Source organism: Lissotriton helveticus, chromosome 4_1 (genome assembly GCF_964261635.1).
Source record: "Lissotriton helveticus chromosome 4_1, aLisHel1.1, whole genome shotgun sequence".
NCBI classification, from domain to species: Eukaryota; Metazoa; Chordata; class Amphibia; order Caudata; family Salamandridae; genus Lissotriton; species Lissotriton helveticus.
In genome coordinates this window covers 956,845,998-956,863,579 of record NC_136063.1, presented here as the reverse complement: position 1 = coordinate 956,863,579, position 17,582 = coordinate 956,845,998, and the positions used below count along the sequence as shown (strand labels likewise).

The 17,582-nt window shown below is 47.6% G+C and overlaps 1 protein-coding gene across 4 annotated transcripts in view; it reads right to left on the bottom strand.

The window, feature by feature from the left end:
• Positions 1 to 17,582, bottom strand: part of NFATC1 (nuclear factor of activated T cells 1) — a 401,790-nt gene that overhangs the window by 126,699 nt on the left and 257,509 nt on the right. The gene's annotated exons all lie outside the window — the stretch shown is intronic.

The following is a 17,582-nucleotide window of genomic DNA, read 5'->3' as shown; positions in this document are numbered from 1 at the left end:
TAGGTTATATGGGCGGGTAAGGATATTGGGTGATAAAGGTGTTTTTAGGGTTTAGGGATGGGTAGGGACATTGGGTGGTAAGGGTATATTTAGGGTTTAGGGGTGGTTGAGTTTACACACACACACACACATATATATATATACACATATATATATATATATATATATATATATATATTTATATACATATATATATATATATATATGTGTGTGTGTGTATATATACATATATATATATATGTGTGTGTGTGTGTGTGTGTGTGTGAATATATATATATATTCAGTTACCTGATATATACTTGCATGTTTTTCATTGTAAAGGCTTGCGTGGTAAAGGCAATGCGTGGTAAAGGCATTGTGTGGTAAACAGTACATGGTAAAAGCATGCATGGTAAAGGCAATGCGTGGTAAAGGCATTGTGTGGTAAAGGGTACATGGTAAAAGCATGCATGGTAAAGGCAATGCATGGTAAAGGACGCGTGGTAAAGGCCTGCGCAATAAAGGCATGCATTGTAACATTATACATCTGAAGGATAATAGTTTCATCAGGGGGAAAAATCAATTTTGCCTTGACACTCCTTGGTTCTTGTCAAATACTGCTGACAACACTTCATATTGAACCATTAGTCTTTTCTTCGACTGATCCGCCATTGCGTGTGAGTGAGATCTGCAGTTGGCAGAGGAGACAGAGTAATAGAGAAGCAGGTGGAAATTTAAAGAGAGAACAGCATTGAAGTGAGCAAAAGGGAAACTGCAGGTGGAGAAGAGTCAGAAAGAAGGGTGAGTTGGGGGATGATATGCAAGGTAAAGGGTAAGAGAGAGATCTGGGGGAGGATTGGAATTTAACAGGAAACGGTGGAGGTGAAAATATGGCAAAAGCAGAGCTGCAGTATGACAAAGGAAAGTGAGAGATGGGGTATCCACTTGAGGTGAGAGGTGGAAGGGACAACTAGAAGGAATTTGATAATTGAGTTGGGCAGAGGAGGTGTTACAGCAAAAATTACCGAGGCGTACCACTGTGAGGTACTGAAAGTGCTCTTGTGTGCGATGCATTGACAGAGGTGTTTTGAGGTGTGGGATGTTGCTATCTGAGAGGAATGAGTCAAAGGCACAGTTATATCAGGGTTATTAATCACTGAAGTCAAAAAAGGGGCAATGAATCTATACAGGGAGAATGTTGCTTTGCACAGAAGGGCAACAGCCATTTTCCCAGTCATGGTGGTGGGACTGAAAGTTTTGGCTTTCACCCTCTACCTCTTCTGGTTCCCTCACATCCTGGCCCAGCCAGTTTAGCCTCCTAGTAAGCGGAAACATCCTAGCTTTCTATAGATATTCTGAAGTCTCCCTTTCGGGCTACGTAAGCTAAAGATATCTGATGATTTTATATCATCCAACAGAAACGTTTAGGACCACATTATGGAATTTGGTTGAACAATTAACTGTTGAATATTACAGAAGTCAGATGCCTACTGCTGAAGGCTTTCAACTTTGAACATGAAGAAGCAGGACAACCTGAGCAACAGATTGCAGTTCGGTTCAACCCTACTGTAGAGTGCTGGTGAAGATGCATTTCTGCCTTATGGAAGAGCAGTAATGCAGGGTTGTCTTGCAAGATTTGATATTTGCAACTTGCATGCCATTTCAATGGAGAGCTTCTGCAAATTGCCAAGCCACCCCTGCATCCAAAGAAGGCAATGCTAGCACCTGAAAATATCATCCCTATTTCCCCTTACAATCCAAACGTAGTTATAATCCCCTCTCTTGAACACAAAACAACCCATGTGTAATAACCATGTTAAGAGTGATTAAGTCCACAAGTTGAATCCTCATCCTTGAATGGTGTCAATCCCATCATTCCAAACTACTCTCTGAAATGTATACCAGAAGATGCTGTTTTTGAAGAGTCAACTGATCTTGACTTGAAATGGTGAAACAGAATGCAGTTTGACCGCACATTCATCTTTAAAACCTACTAAGCTGCATGAAATAACATACAAGTCCCTCATTCTGCTGGTTGGGGATACCCTAAAACCTCACAACATGTTGCATGCCTGAAAGCATATATCCGCCCCGGTAAAAGCAAAGTCCCCTTGTTTCAGGCAGGGGTGGCTTCTCCGCAGGAGCCGAGTAGCATCGCCTCGCCTGCTGCAAGTGTAGCAGGCAAACACAAATAACTAAAATGGCATTGAAATACCATTTTATGTACTTGCCACTGCACCGGCTTGCGCTGTCTACAACACGGGGTGGGGTTTGGCTGAATACTGCAAATACAGGTTTGCAGCATTGGGCTACAGTGTGCATGTCGGATTGGCCGGCTGTCTTGCGACGGCCAGCCTAACATGCGCACTGTAGATCCAGCAATCCAAAGGCTGTTAAACAGCCTAGGACTTGATGGCACAGGCCCCCAACCTCAAAATGAGCACTGGGTAACCCAGCTCCCACCAATCCTAGAGCTTCTTTCACAGCATGACAGCAGCTCCAGGATTGGTTGGAGATGCGTTCCACAAGCAGGAAGGAAGTCCTTCCTTTTCCTTCATGCTTGTGGAACGCTAAGAGGAGTGCTGCAGTGGGCGTGTTCTTAAATTTAAGGTGAGTTGCGCTGACGGTAGTCACCACTGGTTTCAGGTTTAGTTTAAAAAAATATATATAACACTGCATTTGTGCAGAAATGTACTGTAGGATTTCATTTCAGAAATGTTACTAACCAAAACCCCTCACATATACTCATAAAATGTAACTCTTTTAGAGAAAACCATCAGAAAATGCAACTTGACATGGCAAAGCTTTCCCCTTTACCATCCTATTGTTATTATTATTATTATTATTATTTGAACTTCTAAAGCGCACAGCTACCCCCAACGGAGGTGTCCTATCACTACCTAGCATCATTCATCGATGAAAGGATGGTCCAGTACAGGGTTGTGAAGGCAGTACCTAATTTCCTCAATTTCCAGATGTGTTTATTTTTTGGGCAAAGTTGCTGTTAACATATTAGTGAACCTTAACACCATTGCAACTCAAGCTGTTTCTTGGAATAGGATATATGAATTAAAATTAATGTAATTTTATAGCATCTATGTACTAATATCTAAACCATACAGATTTGTACATCTATTTGTTGTCTGTGAATGCAAACAGGGAATGTGTTTTGCAATACGCAAACCTACATTTAAAGAATAACAGATACATTTAGAAATATTTAATCATTTGCACATAATGAAAGAAATTCAAACAAAGATACATACCTGGCATGTATTAAATCACACGTTCAGGAATGCATAGACTGCTTAAAAGCATGCACTCAAAGTCACCTTTAACATCATGAGCTTATCAAGTTCACATAAGGGATGACACGTGAACCAAATGTGTTACAAATCAGTACCTTTTGGTTTTGAACCAAAAGGTACTGATTTGTAACACATTAAAAATGTGTCACTGTGCAATATGATTTGTGATCACGTTATGTTTAACAGAACTCATAAGAAGCCTCCTGATTCCATGACCTCTTTCTAAACATGACAATGAATTATACTCACACATAGAAATGCAAATTAAATGTTATTTTATTTGTAAATCGATTCTACATTTTTGCCATATAAAGGAGAAACTGGACTTAAAAAATACTCATAAAGACAAAAGTTTTAAAACAATATGTAGTACTTGGTAACTATAGTTTAAAAACTATAAGTTCTACTGTGTAAATAAAAGGTGCCTAATTGTTTGGTGTTAAGGTGTATTTGTCCTACTAGTGTTGCTAACCAGAATCAAAGGACAAAAGCACCACATTCCCACACCTTTAAGACATGAAAGAGTCCCCTTTGGTCAGTTTCCTCCCCAATTAAGAGCTGCCTCCTGTGTAGTGTTGCTGCCAGTGGGGCGTACCACTGCAGCACACGCCCCCTCCCACTATCTCCTGAATGTTTCCCCCTGAGACGTGCAGGGGTTTTGGTATCCCCCAGACGTGAGCGCGGAGACGCCACTTAGTTAATAAATAGCCCAGGGCCCTGGGCGTGGTCAGTGTGTGACTAACCACCAACAGCAACGTATGTGTCCTGTGCCTTTGTATTGTAGGCCCATTCTAGGACACTACATTGGCGACGAGGGGGTCTATCCCCTACCCATCGCGTGCCCTGCCGCTCCGTGACCCTGCCGGTCACCCACGTCCGCCCCGCTGCCCCGCAGCGCGCCTCCTTGCTGGTGGTACACCTCCCTGCCTTCCGAGGCCGCCCGCAGCCTCGACGACGTTTCCAGCCCTCACCTGGCCCGCCTCTACCTCGGCGGTGGGGAGTCCAGCGTCGCCTCGCCACCGCAGAAGACGTCCTGCCTGCCGGCGGCTGCCGGCGCTGCCTTCCGGTGCCTCCACGTGGCCTCCGCCTCCTGTTGCTTCAAGGTACGGGCCGCTGCCTGCCGCTCCACACAGCTGCCCCTGCGCCCTGCCTCAGTCTCGCTCCTGTTTCCCTGGGCCCGCGCACTACACCTCTTTCACCGCCGGGCCCGCACATCGACCCAGCGGTCCCGCGCATGCGCGGTAAACACCGGCGGCACGCCCTCACGCATCTCGCGTGTCATCGGACCTTTGAGGCTGCCGTTCCTCACGCTTCTGGCGGAGAGGGGCCCGCCTGTGCCCCAGGGGTGCCTGCTCCTTCCTGCTGTGCCTGGGTGGCCCGAAGAGACCTGCCTCTGCCCGCCAGTACTGTGGAAGTGCCCCGCCTGGCCTTCCTGCCGCCAACATGGCCAATGTGCCCCCCCTGGAGCCGTTTTCCATCACCGGCACGCCGCCCTCCCAAGCATCTCGGTGGAAGAAGTGGGTGGAACGTCTAGAGACCTACTTTATTGCAGCTGATATCGCAGTGGGAAGACGCCGCGCAATGCTCCTACACCTGGGAGGGGAGGCAATCCACGACATCTCCAAGGACATCACGGAAGGCGACCCGCCCCACACGTACGCCACCCTGCGTGACACTATTACAAGATATTTCGAACCCTTCACCAGCGCAGACTACGAACGCTTCCTGCTCCGACAAGCGCGCCAACTCCCTGAGGAGTCTGTCGATGTGTTCTACGCGCGTCTTAAGAAACTGGCGAGCACGTGTACACTCCCGGATGCGGAAGACGAAATTCGCGCCCAATTCATTCAAGGGTGCGCCTCTCTGAAGCTGAGGGAGAGAGTCCTCGAAACGGACGCCATGCCCATGCGCGACATCCTCACTTTAGGACGGTCCAAAGAGCTCTCCAAAGCCCGAGCGGCCCACATGGAGCCAGATCCCGCCGTCAAGATCAAATCGGAGCCGGTGTGCGCAGTCAAGACACAACGCCCAGATAGCCGGCCGAGGCCTCAGAGGACCGCTCAGCCCCATCACTCCCAGTCCACCCGTGATCGGACCTGCATGTGGTGTGGTGGTGCCACTCCGCACAAAGGAGCCTGCCCAGCTCAAGGTAAAATCTGCAGTGCGTGCGGCAAAGCCAACCATTTTGCGAGTGTCTGTTTGTCGTCTCAACGGAAGAAACTCAGCGGCCCACCCAGGAGGGCGCGACAGGTGGCGCCACTTCCAGACACGTCACCCGGCAGCGACATGGACGACGACGACGAAGACGCCGCGTCTGTCCACGTGGTGCGCATGCTCAACACCCTGACTGCCGCATCATCATCCGAACCGATGTGCACTGTCCAAGTCCATGACCAGGCAATCAGAGCCCTCATCGACACCGGAGCGACGATAAACCTCATGGCGGCCAGTGTGTACCGGGACCTGGTGGACGCTCCCGCTCTTCACCCCACCAGAGTGCAGGTGTTCGCCTACGGGACTCGGCGCCCTCTACGCCTGTGCGGAGTATTCAGAACAACCATATCCCACGACGCCAGGCAACTGCAGACGAAGGTCTATGTGTCCCAAGAAGGGTCAGGGTTCCTCCTTGGCTGCAAGACGGCACGTGAACTCGGACTCATACACTTTGCCCTTACAGTACAAGCTCAAAGCCTGGATCACCTGGTCACTGAACACTCCTCGCTATTTGAGGGCATCGGATGTCTCCGAGGGCCTCCCGTCCAGCTCCACATTGACCAATCAGTAGCCCCTGTAGCTCTCCGACACAGGCGGATCGCGTTCCACCTCCGGCCCAAGGTAGAAGCCGAGCTGAGAATGCTGGAACAAGCAGGGATCATCGAACGAGTGACCGGGCCCACCCCGTGGGTGTCCCCCATCGTGGTGGCGAAAAAACCGAAGCAGCCCGATGCGGTAAGGATATGTGTGGATATGCGACTTCCCAACCTGGCCATTAAGAGGGAACGTCATCTGACGCCGACCATTGACGACATCATCGGGGAGCTCGCAGGGTCCAAGTGGTTCTCCAAAATGGACCTGAGATCAGGATACCATCAGATCCCGCTTCACCCAGACTCGCGCCCAATCACGACGTTCTCCACACATGCTGGCCTGTGGAGGTACACGAGGCTCAATTTCGGCATCTCAAGCGCCGCCGAAGTTTTCAGAACATTATTCACAACGTCCTTCAAGGTCTCGACGGGGTACTAAACGTGAGTGACGATATCCTGGTGCATGCCCCGACTTTGGATGAACACATCCGGCGCGTCCACGCAGTATTCGACCGCCTAAAGGAGAGAGGACTGACTCTTCACAAAGACAAATGCGAGTTCCTGCGAAAAGACATAAGCTTCTTCGGGTATAAATTCTCCGATCAAGGAGTGGGCCCGGACCCGGAGAAAGTCCAGGACATCCACAACGCGCCCGCACCCACCTCAGTAACCGCAGTCCGCAGTTTTTTGGGCATGGTGACCTACTGCGGGCGTTTCATAAAGGACCTATCCGACTTAACTGGACCACTCCGCGATCTCACGAAATCCAACACCGCCTGGACGTGGGGTCCGGACCAACAGGAGTCGTTTGTGAACACGAAAGCGGCCCTCTCGGCCGACACGACGCTGGTGTATTTCAACCCCCAAAATGAATCACAACTGCTTGTGGACGCCAGCCCCACTGGCCTGGGCGCCGTCCTATCACAGCGTCAACCATGCGGGGAGTGGGCCCCCGTTGCATACGCCAGCCGCACCCTCACACCCACCGAACAACGCTACTCCCAGATAGAGCGGGAGGCCATTTCAATTCTGTGGGGGTGCCGCCACTTCCACATTTACCTCTATGGACATCCCTTTTCAGTGGTTACTGATCACAAGCCCCTAATACCCCTCTTCCAAGGCTCTTCCTCTCGCCCTCCCCCAAGGATCGAGAAGTGGGTGCTGCAGTTGCAGGAGTTCCAATTTACAGTGGAGTACCGGCCAGGCTCGCGCAATCCTGCAGACTACTTGTCAAGGCACGCCCGACCTGTTTCTGATGCGGAGGCAGCAGAAGCAGCAGACACCGAAGAGTACGTCCGACTGATCGTCGAAAGGTCAAGACCACGTCCCATGTCTCTGGACGAGGTGTCAAGTGCCACCAAGGACGATGATTGCCTCCAGATCGCGATCCATGCCATAAACAGCGGAGACTGGAAGGCGCTCCAGAGCCCGGCATCGTTCCGCACATCGGATGCTCAAGCCATCCTGAAGGCCCTGTATCAAGTCCGACACGAACTGTCCGTATCCGCCGAAGGATGCCTCCTGCGAGGCCCTCGCCTGGTGCTACCCAGCAGCCTGACCCAACAAGCCGCGGTCCTAGCACACGGATCGCACCAAGGAATCGTCAAATCCAAGAACAGGCTCCGAAGCAAGGTGTGGTTTCCGGGGCTCGACAAAGCTGTGGAAGAAGTGATCCACAGATGTCCAGTGTGTCTAGCGACGAGCCTCCCAAACCCTCCGGCGCCAATAGTGACCGAGGAAGGCCCCACATCCCCGTGGGTGCGAGCGAGTGCGGACTTCGGTAGCCTCCCTGGGGGCAAGTACATGCTCGTAGTGGTGGATGACTTCTCCCGATACCCGGAGGTAGAGATTGTGTCGTCAACCGCAACGTGGGAAGTGATACCGAAATTCGAAAAGATACTGGCCACCCACGGGCTCATGAAAGAAATCCGCACCGACAACGGACCCCCCTTTAACGGCAGCGAATTCACGGACTATCTCCAAGGCCAAGGTATCAAACACAGACGGATCACGCCCCGGTGGCCTCAGGCTAATGGGGAGGTCGAACGCCTAATGAGGACCTTGAACAAGACAATACAAATTGCGGTCGCCGACGGCCAATGCCTGGAGCTAGCCATCTACCAGTTCCTCAGAGAGTACCGTTTGACCCCACATTGCACTACAGGAGTCTCTCCAAGCCGACTCTCCTTCAATAGAGTCGTGGTGGACACCATCCCGCACCACCCCGCGTGGGAGCTCGCCCCTCACCCGAAGAACCGGTCCATGGAACAGCGCACCAAAACCAATCAAGAAGCGTCCCGACGAAGGCGAGCAACGGACAGTCCAATACAAGTCGGGGATAAAGTTCTGGTGAAAGACCGTCACCCCGGAGGGAAGTTCCGCATGCCCTTTGAACTGGACTCATGGACTGTGACGGAGGTCAATGGAACCATGATTACAGCTACCAGAAACGGCGAATCCGTCACTAGAAATGTCTCATTTTTCAAGCAAGTGCCTGAGGAGAGCACAGACTGTGACCAGGATGAGTGGTACCCGGCCCCTCCTTATCAGCCCTCAAGCTCCGTGGAAACCGACGCTGCAGCAAGCCAAGTGGAGGACACTGCCCCGAGCGTCCATGTCACGCAGAGACCCGTGGAGGATTCCACTGCCCACGAAACCAGAGACTCGAAAGAGTCACCTGCAGCCACAGGGGAAAGCCGAAGCCAAACGAGATACAGCCTGCGTCCGTGCCCAAAGCCTTCCCAGAGATATCGCGACTTCGTGGCACAGTGTTGGCGCTGAGGTGATCGAGATGGCTGACCCCGCCGAGAAATAAAGTAAGACTGTTCTGTTTTGGTATTTGAAATGTTATAGCATGTTGCCAGTTAAGCAGAGACTGAACCAGAGACAGTTGGTGAACTATCGTATGGATGCTGTCATCCCCATGTCACAACACGGTCGCTGACCGGATAGACTTTGAGCGATAGACTTTGAGCACCTGAATGTTTTGTTTCTTTCTGTTTTTCATCCCTAGGTAAAGGAGGAATGTAGTGTTGCTGCCAGTGGGGCGTACCACTGCAGCACACACCCCTCCCACTATCTCCTGAATGTTTCCCCCTGAGACGTGCAGGGGTTTTGGTATCCCCCAGACGTGAGCGCGGAGACGCCACTTAGTTAATAAATAGCCCAGGGCCCTGGGCGTGGTCAGTGTGTGACTAACCACCAACAGCAACGTATGTGTCCTGTGCCTTTGTATTGTAGGCCCATTCTAGGACACTACATCCTGGTCCACTCTCAAGGATGAGAAGGGTGTTGCCGGGGGTTAGGGGGCTAAAGCAAAGAGAAGACACACGTCTTCAAATGCACCATCGAAGGGACAGCACCTCCTAAATCCTCGAGCTAAAGGAGCCAGATGTCCCCCCTCGACAATTAGTAAGAGGACTGTGTGCTCTCAAGTGTACATCTGACTTGTGCCCTGATTACACGATCTCAAAATCCCATTTTGGGTGAAAACAAGAATTTCTACTCGGATCAGGATTACTTCACACGTGGTAATACGATAGCCTCACGTTTTCCTCAATTACATTTCATCAGTGAAACCTAGCAGAATATGTCCACAGAGAAGTGTCAGGATATGGGGATGCTCAGTGGAAACCAATGCATAAATACTGATTGAAGCAATAATACCATTGCTTAGTGTACAAATGAGAATGATACGTTCATACCATAACCTGAAATTACTGTATCCTGAGAAATTGGTAGAATTAGCTTGAGCAGCACTACCAGTGCGGTTTGCCCGGATCAGTTGTGATGTGGCCATCAATGTTGTTTCAAACTGCAGCAGAAAACACATCGGCACAACCCGCTATATAACTCAGACTTCTACAAGAAATCTGCCTTCACAGTTCCTCAGATCTGACATACTTACATTATTTGTTTAAATGCAACCCGTTCTCCTTAAAGCAAGCAACCCTGCATTTAAGAAATAAATTGACTTTATAAAAATAAAATGTGTTTAAGTGTTGGCAGTGGTTCTTTGACTACTGCCCACTCCCATACAAATGTCATTCACAAAGAGAAAGGGGTCCTACAGGGGACCCTTCTCTTTTGCAAATTGGTTACTACCTCCTTTGAGGAGTAAGTAGTTTGTGGCCGAAATTGCAATAACAAACCATTGACACATTGCAATGTGAATCGGAATTAGGAAGGGACGCCCTAAACACACCTCTTCCAAATTATGATTCATAATGTATTTTTAAACCCATCTTGCGAATCAGTAACCAGTTACTTGAATCCAATATGGGTTTAGTACACTTATAAAACCCAATATGCGGTTGGAAACCTAGTGATTTAGAGAATGGATTATAATGTATTTTTAAACCCATTTTGCGAATCAGTAACCAGTTACTTGAATCGCAATATGGGTTTAGTACACATGTAAAACCCAATATGCGATTGCAAACCCAGTGATTTAGAGAATGGATTTTACGAAGCCCCCTAAATGGTGCAGTATATTGCTCCTTATAAACAGAGAATATGACAGATAACTAACGACTGGAAGTCTGTTCTATGCATATTCTCATGATAAGGCCGTTGATTTATACTTGATACCTCCGCCCCTGCCCCTCTCTCGAGAAACCAATACCAGGGGTCTGATTCTGGTGGAAATTCCCCCTACTATCCTATACTTTCCCTCTGAGAATTTGGCTGCTTTCAGCATCAAAAGGCAGGGAGTGAAACTTAACCAAGTGCACAGATCTGCAATGGAACTTGTAATTCTCCTGGGGCCAGTAACTTAACAGGAAGTATCAGAGTGTAGTAGGCCCTCATAAGAGAAGCATTATTTGGCGCACTCCGTGGTATGCTTCCTTTAGAATTGGGATGTTGTTTATGATTGAATGGTCACTGCAGGCCACAGAGCAGGTTGCATTCCTTTCCTGCAGGAGATTCCCTTAAAAGCGCACCTAGACATGTTTTCTGTACTTTCCAGGTCGGTTCCATGCTCACTTCAAGACAGTCTTGTAAGCCCTTGCAGGGACTTTGATCACTGTGTCCACTGAACCCTCCAAAGGAATCCTGCCCGCTGTGCCCATGGGTGAAGCCTTGTCAATTTCGTTACCTGCTTGTAACTTTTCATTTCTGAAAATGCTGCTCGACTTATTTTTTCCCTGCAGAGTTTTACCGAATTTTATTATTCGTGATTTTCTTTTTTGTTCGGCAAAGAATCACAATTCTTTTTTAATGAGTCAACTGCTTTACTATAAATAAACATAAAAAAACGTGTGAGCACCGCTCAGAGATCCCAGCTCCCTTCCACCCATAGCCTGGGAGTTACCGTGGCTGTTGAACTGCATCGAGGCACAGACAATGGCTCTCTGTGCTGAGCTGGGCGGGCGCGCTGCTTCCTTCATCTCGAGAAACTGGAGAACCAAACACAAGGGAATTCCCCCGCGTGCCCACGTTTGGACTGGCCTGCCGCAGCATGTGGGAGCTCGTTTAAAGTGTTTTATGAAACCCTGAGAGGCAGATGTGCGCCCAGGCTCTTAATATTACACGTATCGACTGTTTTACGCGGCATGTCATGGACTCTGCTAGGAGGGGACAAAGCGGTGGATGCAAAATAAATTGTGGAGGCCGTTCCGCCAATAGCGTCCCAGCAAGATGCTAGCGCTTGTGTGAATCTTACACTGGATCTGGCCCATCTTATGGGGAAGGATCGTCAAATTGAGTAGAGGAGGTGAGATCAAAGACCCTTTGACCTCCAGTGACGTCACAGGACTGGCACACTGTACCCACGCTTAGCCCCTCAAATCTTCAATGTCCTGCTATTCTAAGAGATGGGAAAGAAGTGCAAACTACTGAAAGCGAACCGGGCTCTTGCAGCTACTTCATGTGACAGCTTCTGTCATCAAATCCCTTGAGAGCAAAGTAGCAAAGGCAGTGCCAGGGGACCTAAAAGACAAGCCAGGTGTACCAAAGGCTACTTCTGGCTATCCCCAATTGACACTCGCGGGGGTAGGCACAACAATGACATGTTTGCATTGGTCTACAGAGACACCAGAGCTTGGTGCTATTACTTTTGGCATAGATCACTGTAGCAAAACGCATATGTGAATTTTCACAGCAATATTGATATGGCAGAATTATTTAAATGTGAATTAGCGAAGAACTCAAATTAATAAAGAGTAATTTGAAGCCAGCCGGATGGCTCAGTGAGTTGAATGTTCACTGCCAAAATCTGCAACTATCTAAAGGTCATAAATCCGGATCTTAGCAACACTGACTCAGCCAAGCAGACTTCTTAGGTCATAAAATTGAGTACCATTAAATCAAGTACTAGTAATATCTCTTATTTGCAACGCTTAAGAGTGGCAGAAATAGCCTATCAAGTTCCATACAGAAACAATCCATTATTATTAGCCTGTTGATTTATAGAGCACTATGTCAGCACCTGGCCTAAAACAGGCATTAGAGGACAGCGATTGTCACACCAAATAGAGGGTGAAGAGACAACGAGGTTGGCAATGGCTCACGAGTGGGAAGCAGTTTCTCATTAATTGCGAGCCCATGGGAAACAAGTAAACTAATCACTAAGAGCGGCAAGAGCCGAACCCCCAAATAAACCATAAAACATTTCTTGCAGCTCAACACATTTACAAGGTTTGCATTGCTATAGTAAAGCAGCCATTTGATCAAAACAATAGCTAGAACTCAAATCAAATACGGATTTGGTACCCAGTAGAGATGATATATATATTACCTACTGTAAGTAGTTATAGTTAGGACATAAGAGTGTTTTATATTTTGCTAATAACTTTTGAGCCGTTTGAGAAATCTTCATATTTTACAAACTAGTTTGCCCCTCACTTCAGCTGCTGTCTGGAAAGATTGATGTGATTAGTCAAGCGGGGCCAAGAACAAGAGGGGAGTCCCAAAACACATTTTTCCAATGCAATTTTCAACAGAGATTTTAAACACAACTACAGTTCGAACTGCTGAACCAAATTGCATCAAATTTTGCAGAAAGTTAAACCTTGGTCCTGAGTGCTTTTTAGGTCTCGCCTAGGTGTACATGCATGCGGTCTCTTCAAGACAAGCTGTATCAACAATATGGGCTTCAAGCACTACCCAACTTTTCATTTGTCCTTTTTAAATGCTGGCTTTTGTTTGGGGAATACGCTTAGTATTCCCTTTGTTTGGTGAACACCATTAGTAGTCCCTCCTTTTGGACTTTTGTATCCTCCCATGAGGAATGCCCCTGTTGCATGTGCTCTTACTCTTCATGTTATTTAGGTTACTTTGAGAGTACTTTTTTTTGTTGGCCTGCCTTTGCTTGAGTTCAGTGTTCATGTTTTGTTTACTTCGTGCGCCAGCTTGATGAAAAGTTCACAGCCATTTCATTTGCTATGCTTGATCCTTCTTCACGGCCTCTGTGCTCTCTCGTTAGGTCTCGCGCCTAGCGGTGCACTGTGCAGCAGTGCTCGCGCAGCGCAAGACATTTTGTGGGTGAAAAACGGGGAATCGGAGCTGACCTAGGAATCGCACACACTCGTGCGTGTGCGTTTCCTTTTCAGCTACCCCATTGGCCTTAGGGGGCGTCTTTTAACGAAAGACTGCACGCTATTGGCAAAAGGCGGGCACATTGCTCCGCCCGCGGCCTATTGGTTTCTATAACGCGCTTAGTGCGCGTAATAGACACCAATAGGCCGTCATGTGGTTTCAATCATCGTGCCCAGACACGGGCGCGATAATTGAAATCGAAACCAGGACTCACTGTGGCGAGCACGCACCACTCGCGGGTTTCAAACACCCCAAATTGCTTTTACTGCCGTTTGTTACTTGTTTACTTTTGTTTTGTATACATTCGCAACATCTAGCTTGTGTCCCACACACCAGCGACACGCAATTGCAATATATGATTTAGGAGTCTGAATGCCATAAAACTACTTCGAAGGTATGGGGTAACCAAACCACAGGTCCACTGGAAGAGTAGCCTCGCCTGTTTTTTTATTTACTTTGGTATCCATGTTTATGTGTTGGTTATTTAGGGCACCATGTTCAGAAAAGAAAGCTGAGCAGCAGTTTTATTTGCTGTGCCCCCACCGGGATTGTTTAGGGCTTGCTTTCTTGCTTTGTTTGTTTTAAGCTCTTAACAAGAAAGCTTGTGTTATAAGTCATGGAAGCTCCAACGGCCTACCTAAATCATGCTGCCCTGTTTTTTCAGCAGCAAGGAGCGTTTTGATTTTTCACCATCACACGCCTTTTATTTTATCAACATAGCACATGGCAGTGTGTGCAAGTCTCTCTCAGTGGAAGGGCCAGCCCCTCTCATATACCACCACTTCTCTTCACCTCCGTAGCCGAGACTCCCTCTCCAGCAGTGCTGTGCAGCTTCTGTAGTGGCCGCTACTCCTCCATCACAGACCAGAGGACACATTTCAAAGTGCTTGAAATACCGGGTGCCTTCTCAGCTAGCAAGAATCATCTAATATTTATTGATGGGCAGAGGGAGGTACCAGGTCTGCACGTCCTACCGCTGCCTCAGCCGCACACTGCCTGGCCGAGCAGCACACCCTTCAACTCTTCTCACTACCTCACAAATTGTTATTCATGTAAGCTCCTCCTCAACAAAATTCAACTGCGAGACACCAGGGGGCGTGGCAGTGAAGTCCAGTACCCTCCCACGCTCATTGGAACAGGCAAGGGAAAAGAAGCAGTGCAAAGGGAATGTTCCCTGCATCATAGAGAGGTGTAAGATTATATGCCCAAACCAGCTGAAGACAACTGATGCCAGTGAGTGAGAATTAGTCAGGCTGCATGCTTTACACTGCAAAGGTGTGTCTTCCAGGCTCCACACATGTCCTGGCACAGCAAAGGGCTAAGGCCACGCCTTTTACATAGCCCCTGAGTGAGTGCTTCAAATTCGGTTTTGATCTCAGGTACCCTGGTCTCCTGCCCCTGGCATTCTGTGTTGTCTCAGTTCTCGACTGCATGCATGTGGCGTGCAATGCCAACTGCACATGCCTAGTTTTTGCAGACAGCTTCAGCAGACACATCCCAGCTCCTGCCTCCACCAAAACCAACACCCTATGGATTCTACTCTTTCATAACATCGAGGGCACATCGAGACCCACATCACACCTTCTGCCACACCCCCTCTATCAGTTCATGGCACACCAGAACCCCTCTAAACATAGCTTTCATGGCACATACAGTAATAATCACCTTCCCCGTCCCATACACGCGCTACGGCTGGGTTGTTGCCTGAAACATCTGTATCTCTGGGGCTAACACATATTTAGAGTTCTCGTCGAGATTGAATTTGATGGTCACACCCGAACTGCTATGAACATTCTTGAAGGTGCCAAGAACGTTCTAGATGCAGACTTCGACTCAATTTTAAGCTGCACACTGATTCCTAATTAAAATCACTCAATATGGTAAATACACAGCAATCTGTAACTAGTGCTTTCGTGGGTTTTTTACGCATTGAAGCGCTTTACATAAAAGACGAACAATTGGCTCATGTAGTGGTCCTAATTGGAAGGATGAACGGTCGAGCTGACCCTGCCGGCTTCGCACTCGTGACCTGCAGTTGCCGCCATTTGTCAGCAGCGTATGCTTACCTCACTGGCAGAGGAGGCAGCTCTTCTCAGTGAATTGAAAGACCCAGACTGTGCATAGCCAAAACAAATAATATTAATGAAATTCAGTTTTGATTCCAGTATAATATGTATAAACTCCTTTGTCGTTTTGCGTTTGTTGTTCAGAAACTGAGCTCTTTATAGAGGGCATTATATTTACAGGAAGGGATGGGGTGTTGCAAGGATTAAACCTCCTACCTCTTCGCTACTATGCTTTTCGTATTATCACTAACAGCATGTCCTGACCTCGAACAAGCTCAGCCTCGGTGCCAAGTGACACAATGACACTCAAAGGAACTCCCTTAGTAATCTCATCAACAGCTTTCACTTTCGTTATCCAACTGTGTCAGACAAGACAGACTCTTTGGTCACTGCATCCGTTAGCAACACATGCACTTCGGTAAACATAAAGCATGCAAACAACTCCTGTCTTAACAAATTTAGAGTATGGAGTATATTTTTTTAATGAAAAAAAATATTTTGTTTACTGTCCCTGACTAATGATATAAATGAAAGCCATAACGCACATAACATTTATATTCACTTAAAGTGAAAACTAAAACCTGTTAAAGTAATAGTCATAAATCACCAAAAGTAAAAATGCGGTTAATTACCAAAAGTAACAAATAAGCCACATATCCAAAAACAATAAAATGATCGCAAAGAGTAAAAGTTTCAATCATTAAAAAAACATAAAAGCAACAACTCAGTTAACGTAAAAGTCACAAGTTGCTAAAATCAAAAAGCCCTAATCGAGAGGGTGGGGCGTAACAACCAGAGCTGCAGACTTTGGAACTGGGGAACCGGGTTCGAGTCTAGGCATCAGCTCAACATCCTGTGATTCTGGGCAAATCACTTCGTTTTTCAAGAATCAAAAATCATTGAAATCCCATAACAAAATTAACTAATTAAATCACAACCACAAAATTTTAATTTTACCGTAAACTAATGCTGCACTTTTGTGCATGGTATGTTCTCATAAAGTGCATTCATTTTAAGAAATGCTATTGGCATAATCTATTACAAGAGGCGGACGACGCAGCAGGGCATAGCGGGACCCACAAGGTACTTCAAAGCACCATTTAGGGATATCAGGAAAACAGAGGGATGTTCCCAGTCTAGTAACACAAGGGTGCTGTCAGTCCAGATTGAGGTTCATTAGCAAAACCTGTTCATCACATTTGGTGTAATATTGGTGAGCTTTTTTGGGACAAGCCTGCAAGAGCATGCAGTAGTGCATTCGTCTCGCTTACGAGACACTCTTGTATCCAAAAGGGGCTTGAATCCCGCCCGTTGCTTACCCATTTGTTGGATTTCGCAGCACTCTGCTTCACAGCCTCGTAATTCGTCACTTGGAATGTGTCCATAAATGTTTTCTAAGGCAAGCATGTATTCCTGAATCAGTCTGCATGGCCAAGCGTGTAGTAACTATATAGCTCTTCAATCCCTGGTGGCACAGCACCCGGAATAATGTGCGGCCTGGCTAAATACTTTTAATGTTCCAAAGGAGAGACCTATTGGCTATGCCAATGCTTGTTATAATTTGGTGTAAATCTGTTGAGTAGTTTTAGAGTTATTACAGAAAAAAGATCTATGTATTTCAAGGAATGCGGATCCACTGCGGATTCATGAATCAACAGCAATGTCATGATTAGCTGGCAGCAACCTGAGAGAAAAGTTGTGGCCGTCATTTTGTCAATCGGGTCATGGTTCCTAGTGGGGGGAGAATAAAGTACATACAGGATATAAGGGGTCAGGATAGAGGTATTCTGACCCCATGGAACTGATGGAGGAGGTTGTGAGGGGCCCCTCATGGGCACGAAATTGCCTGTGAATGTTTTTGGGGGGCGCAAAAGGGTTCACCG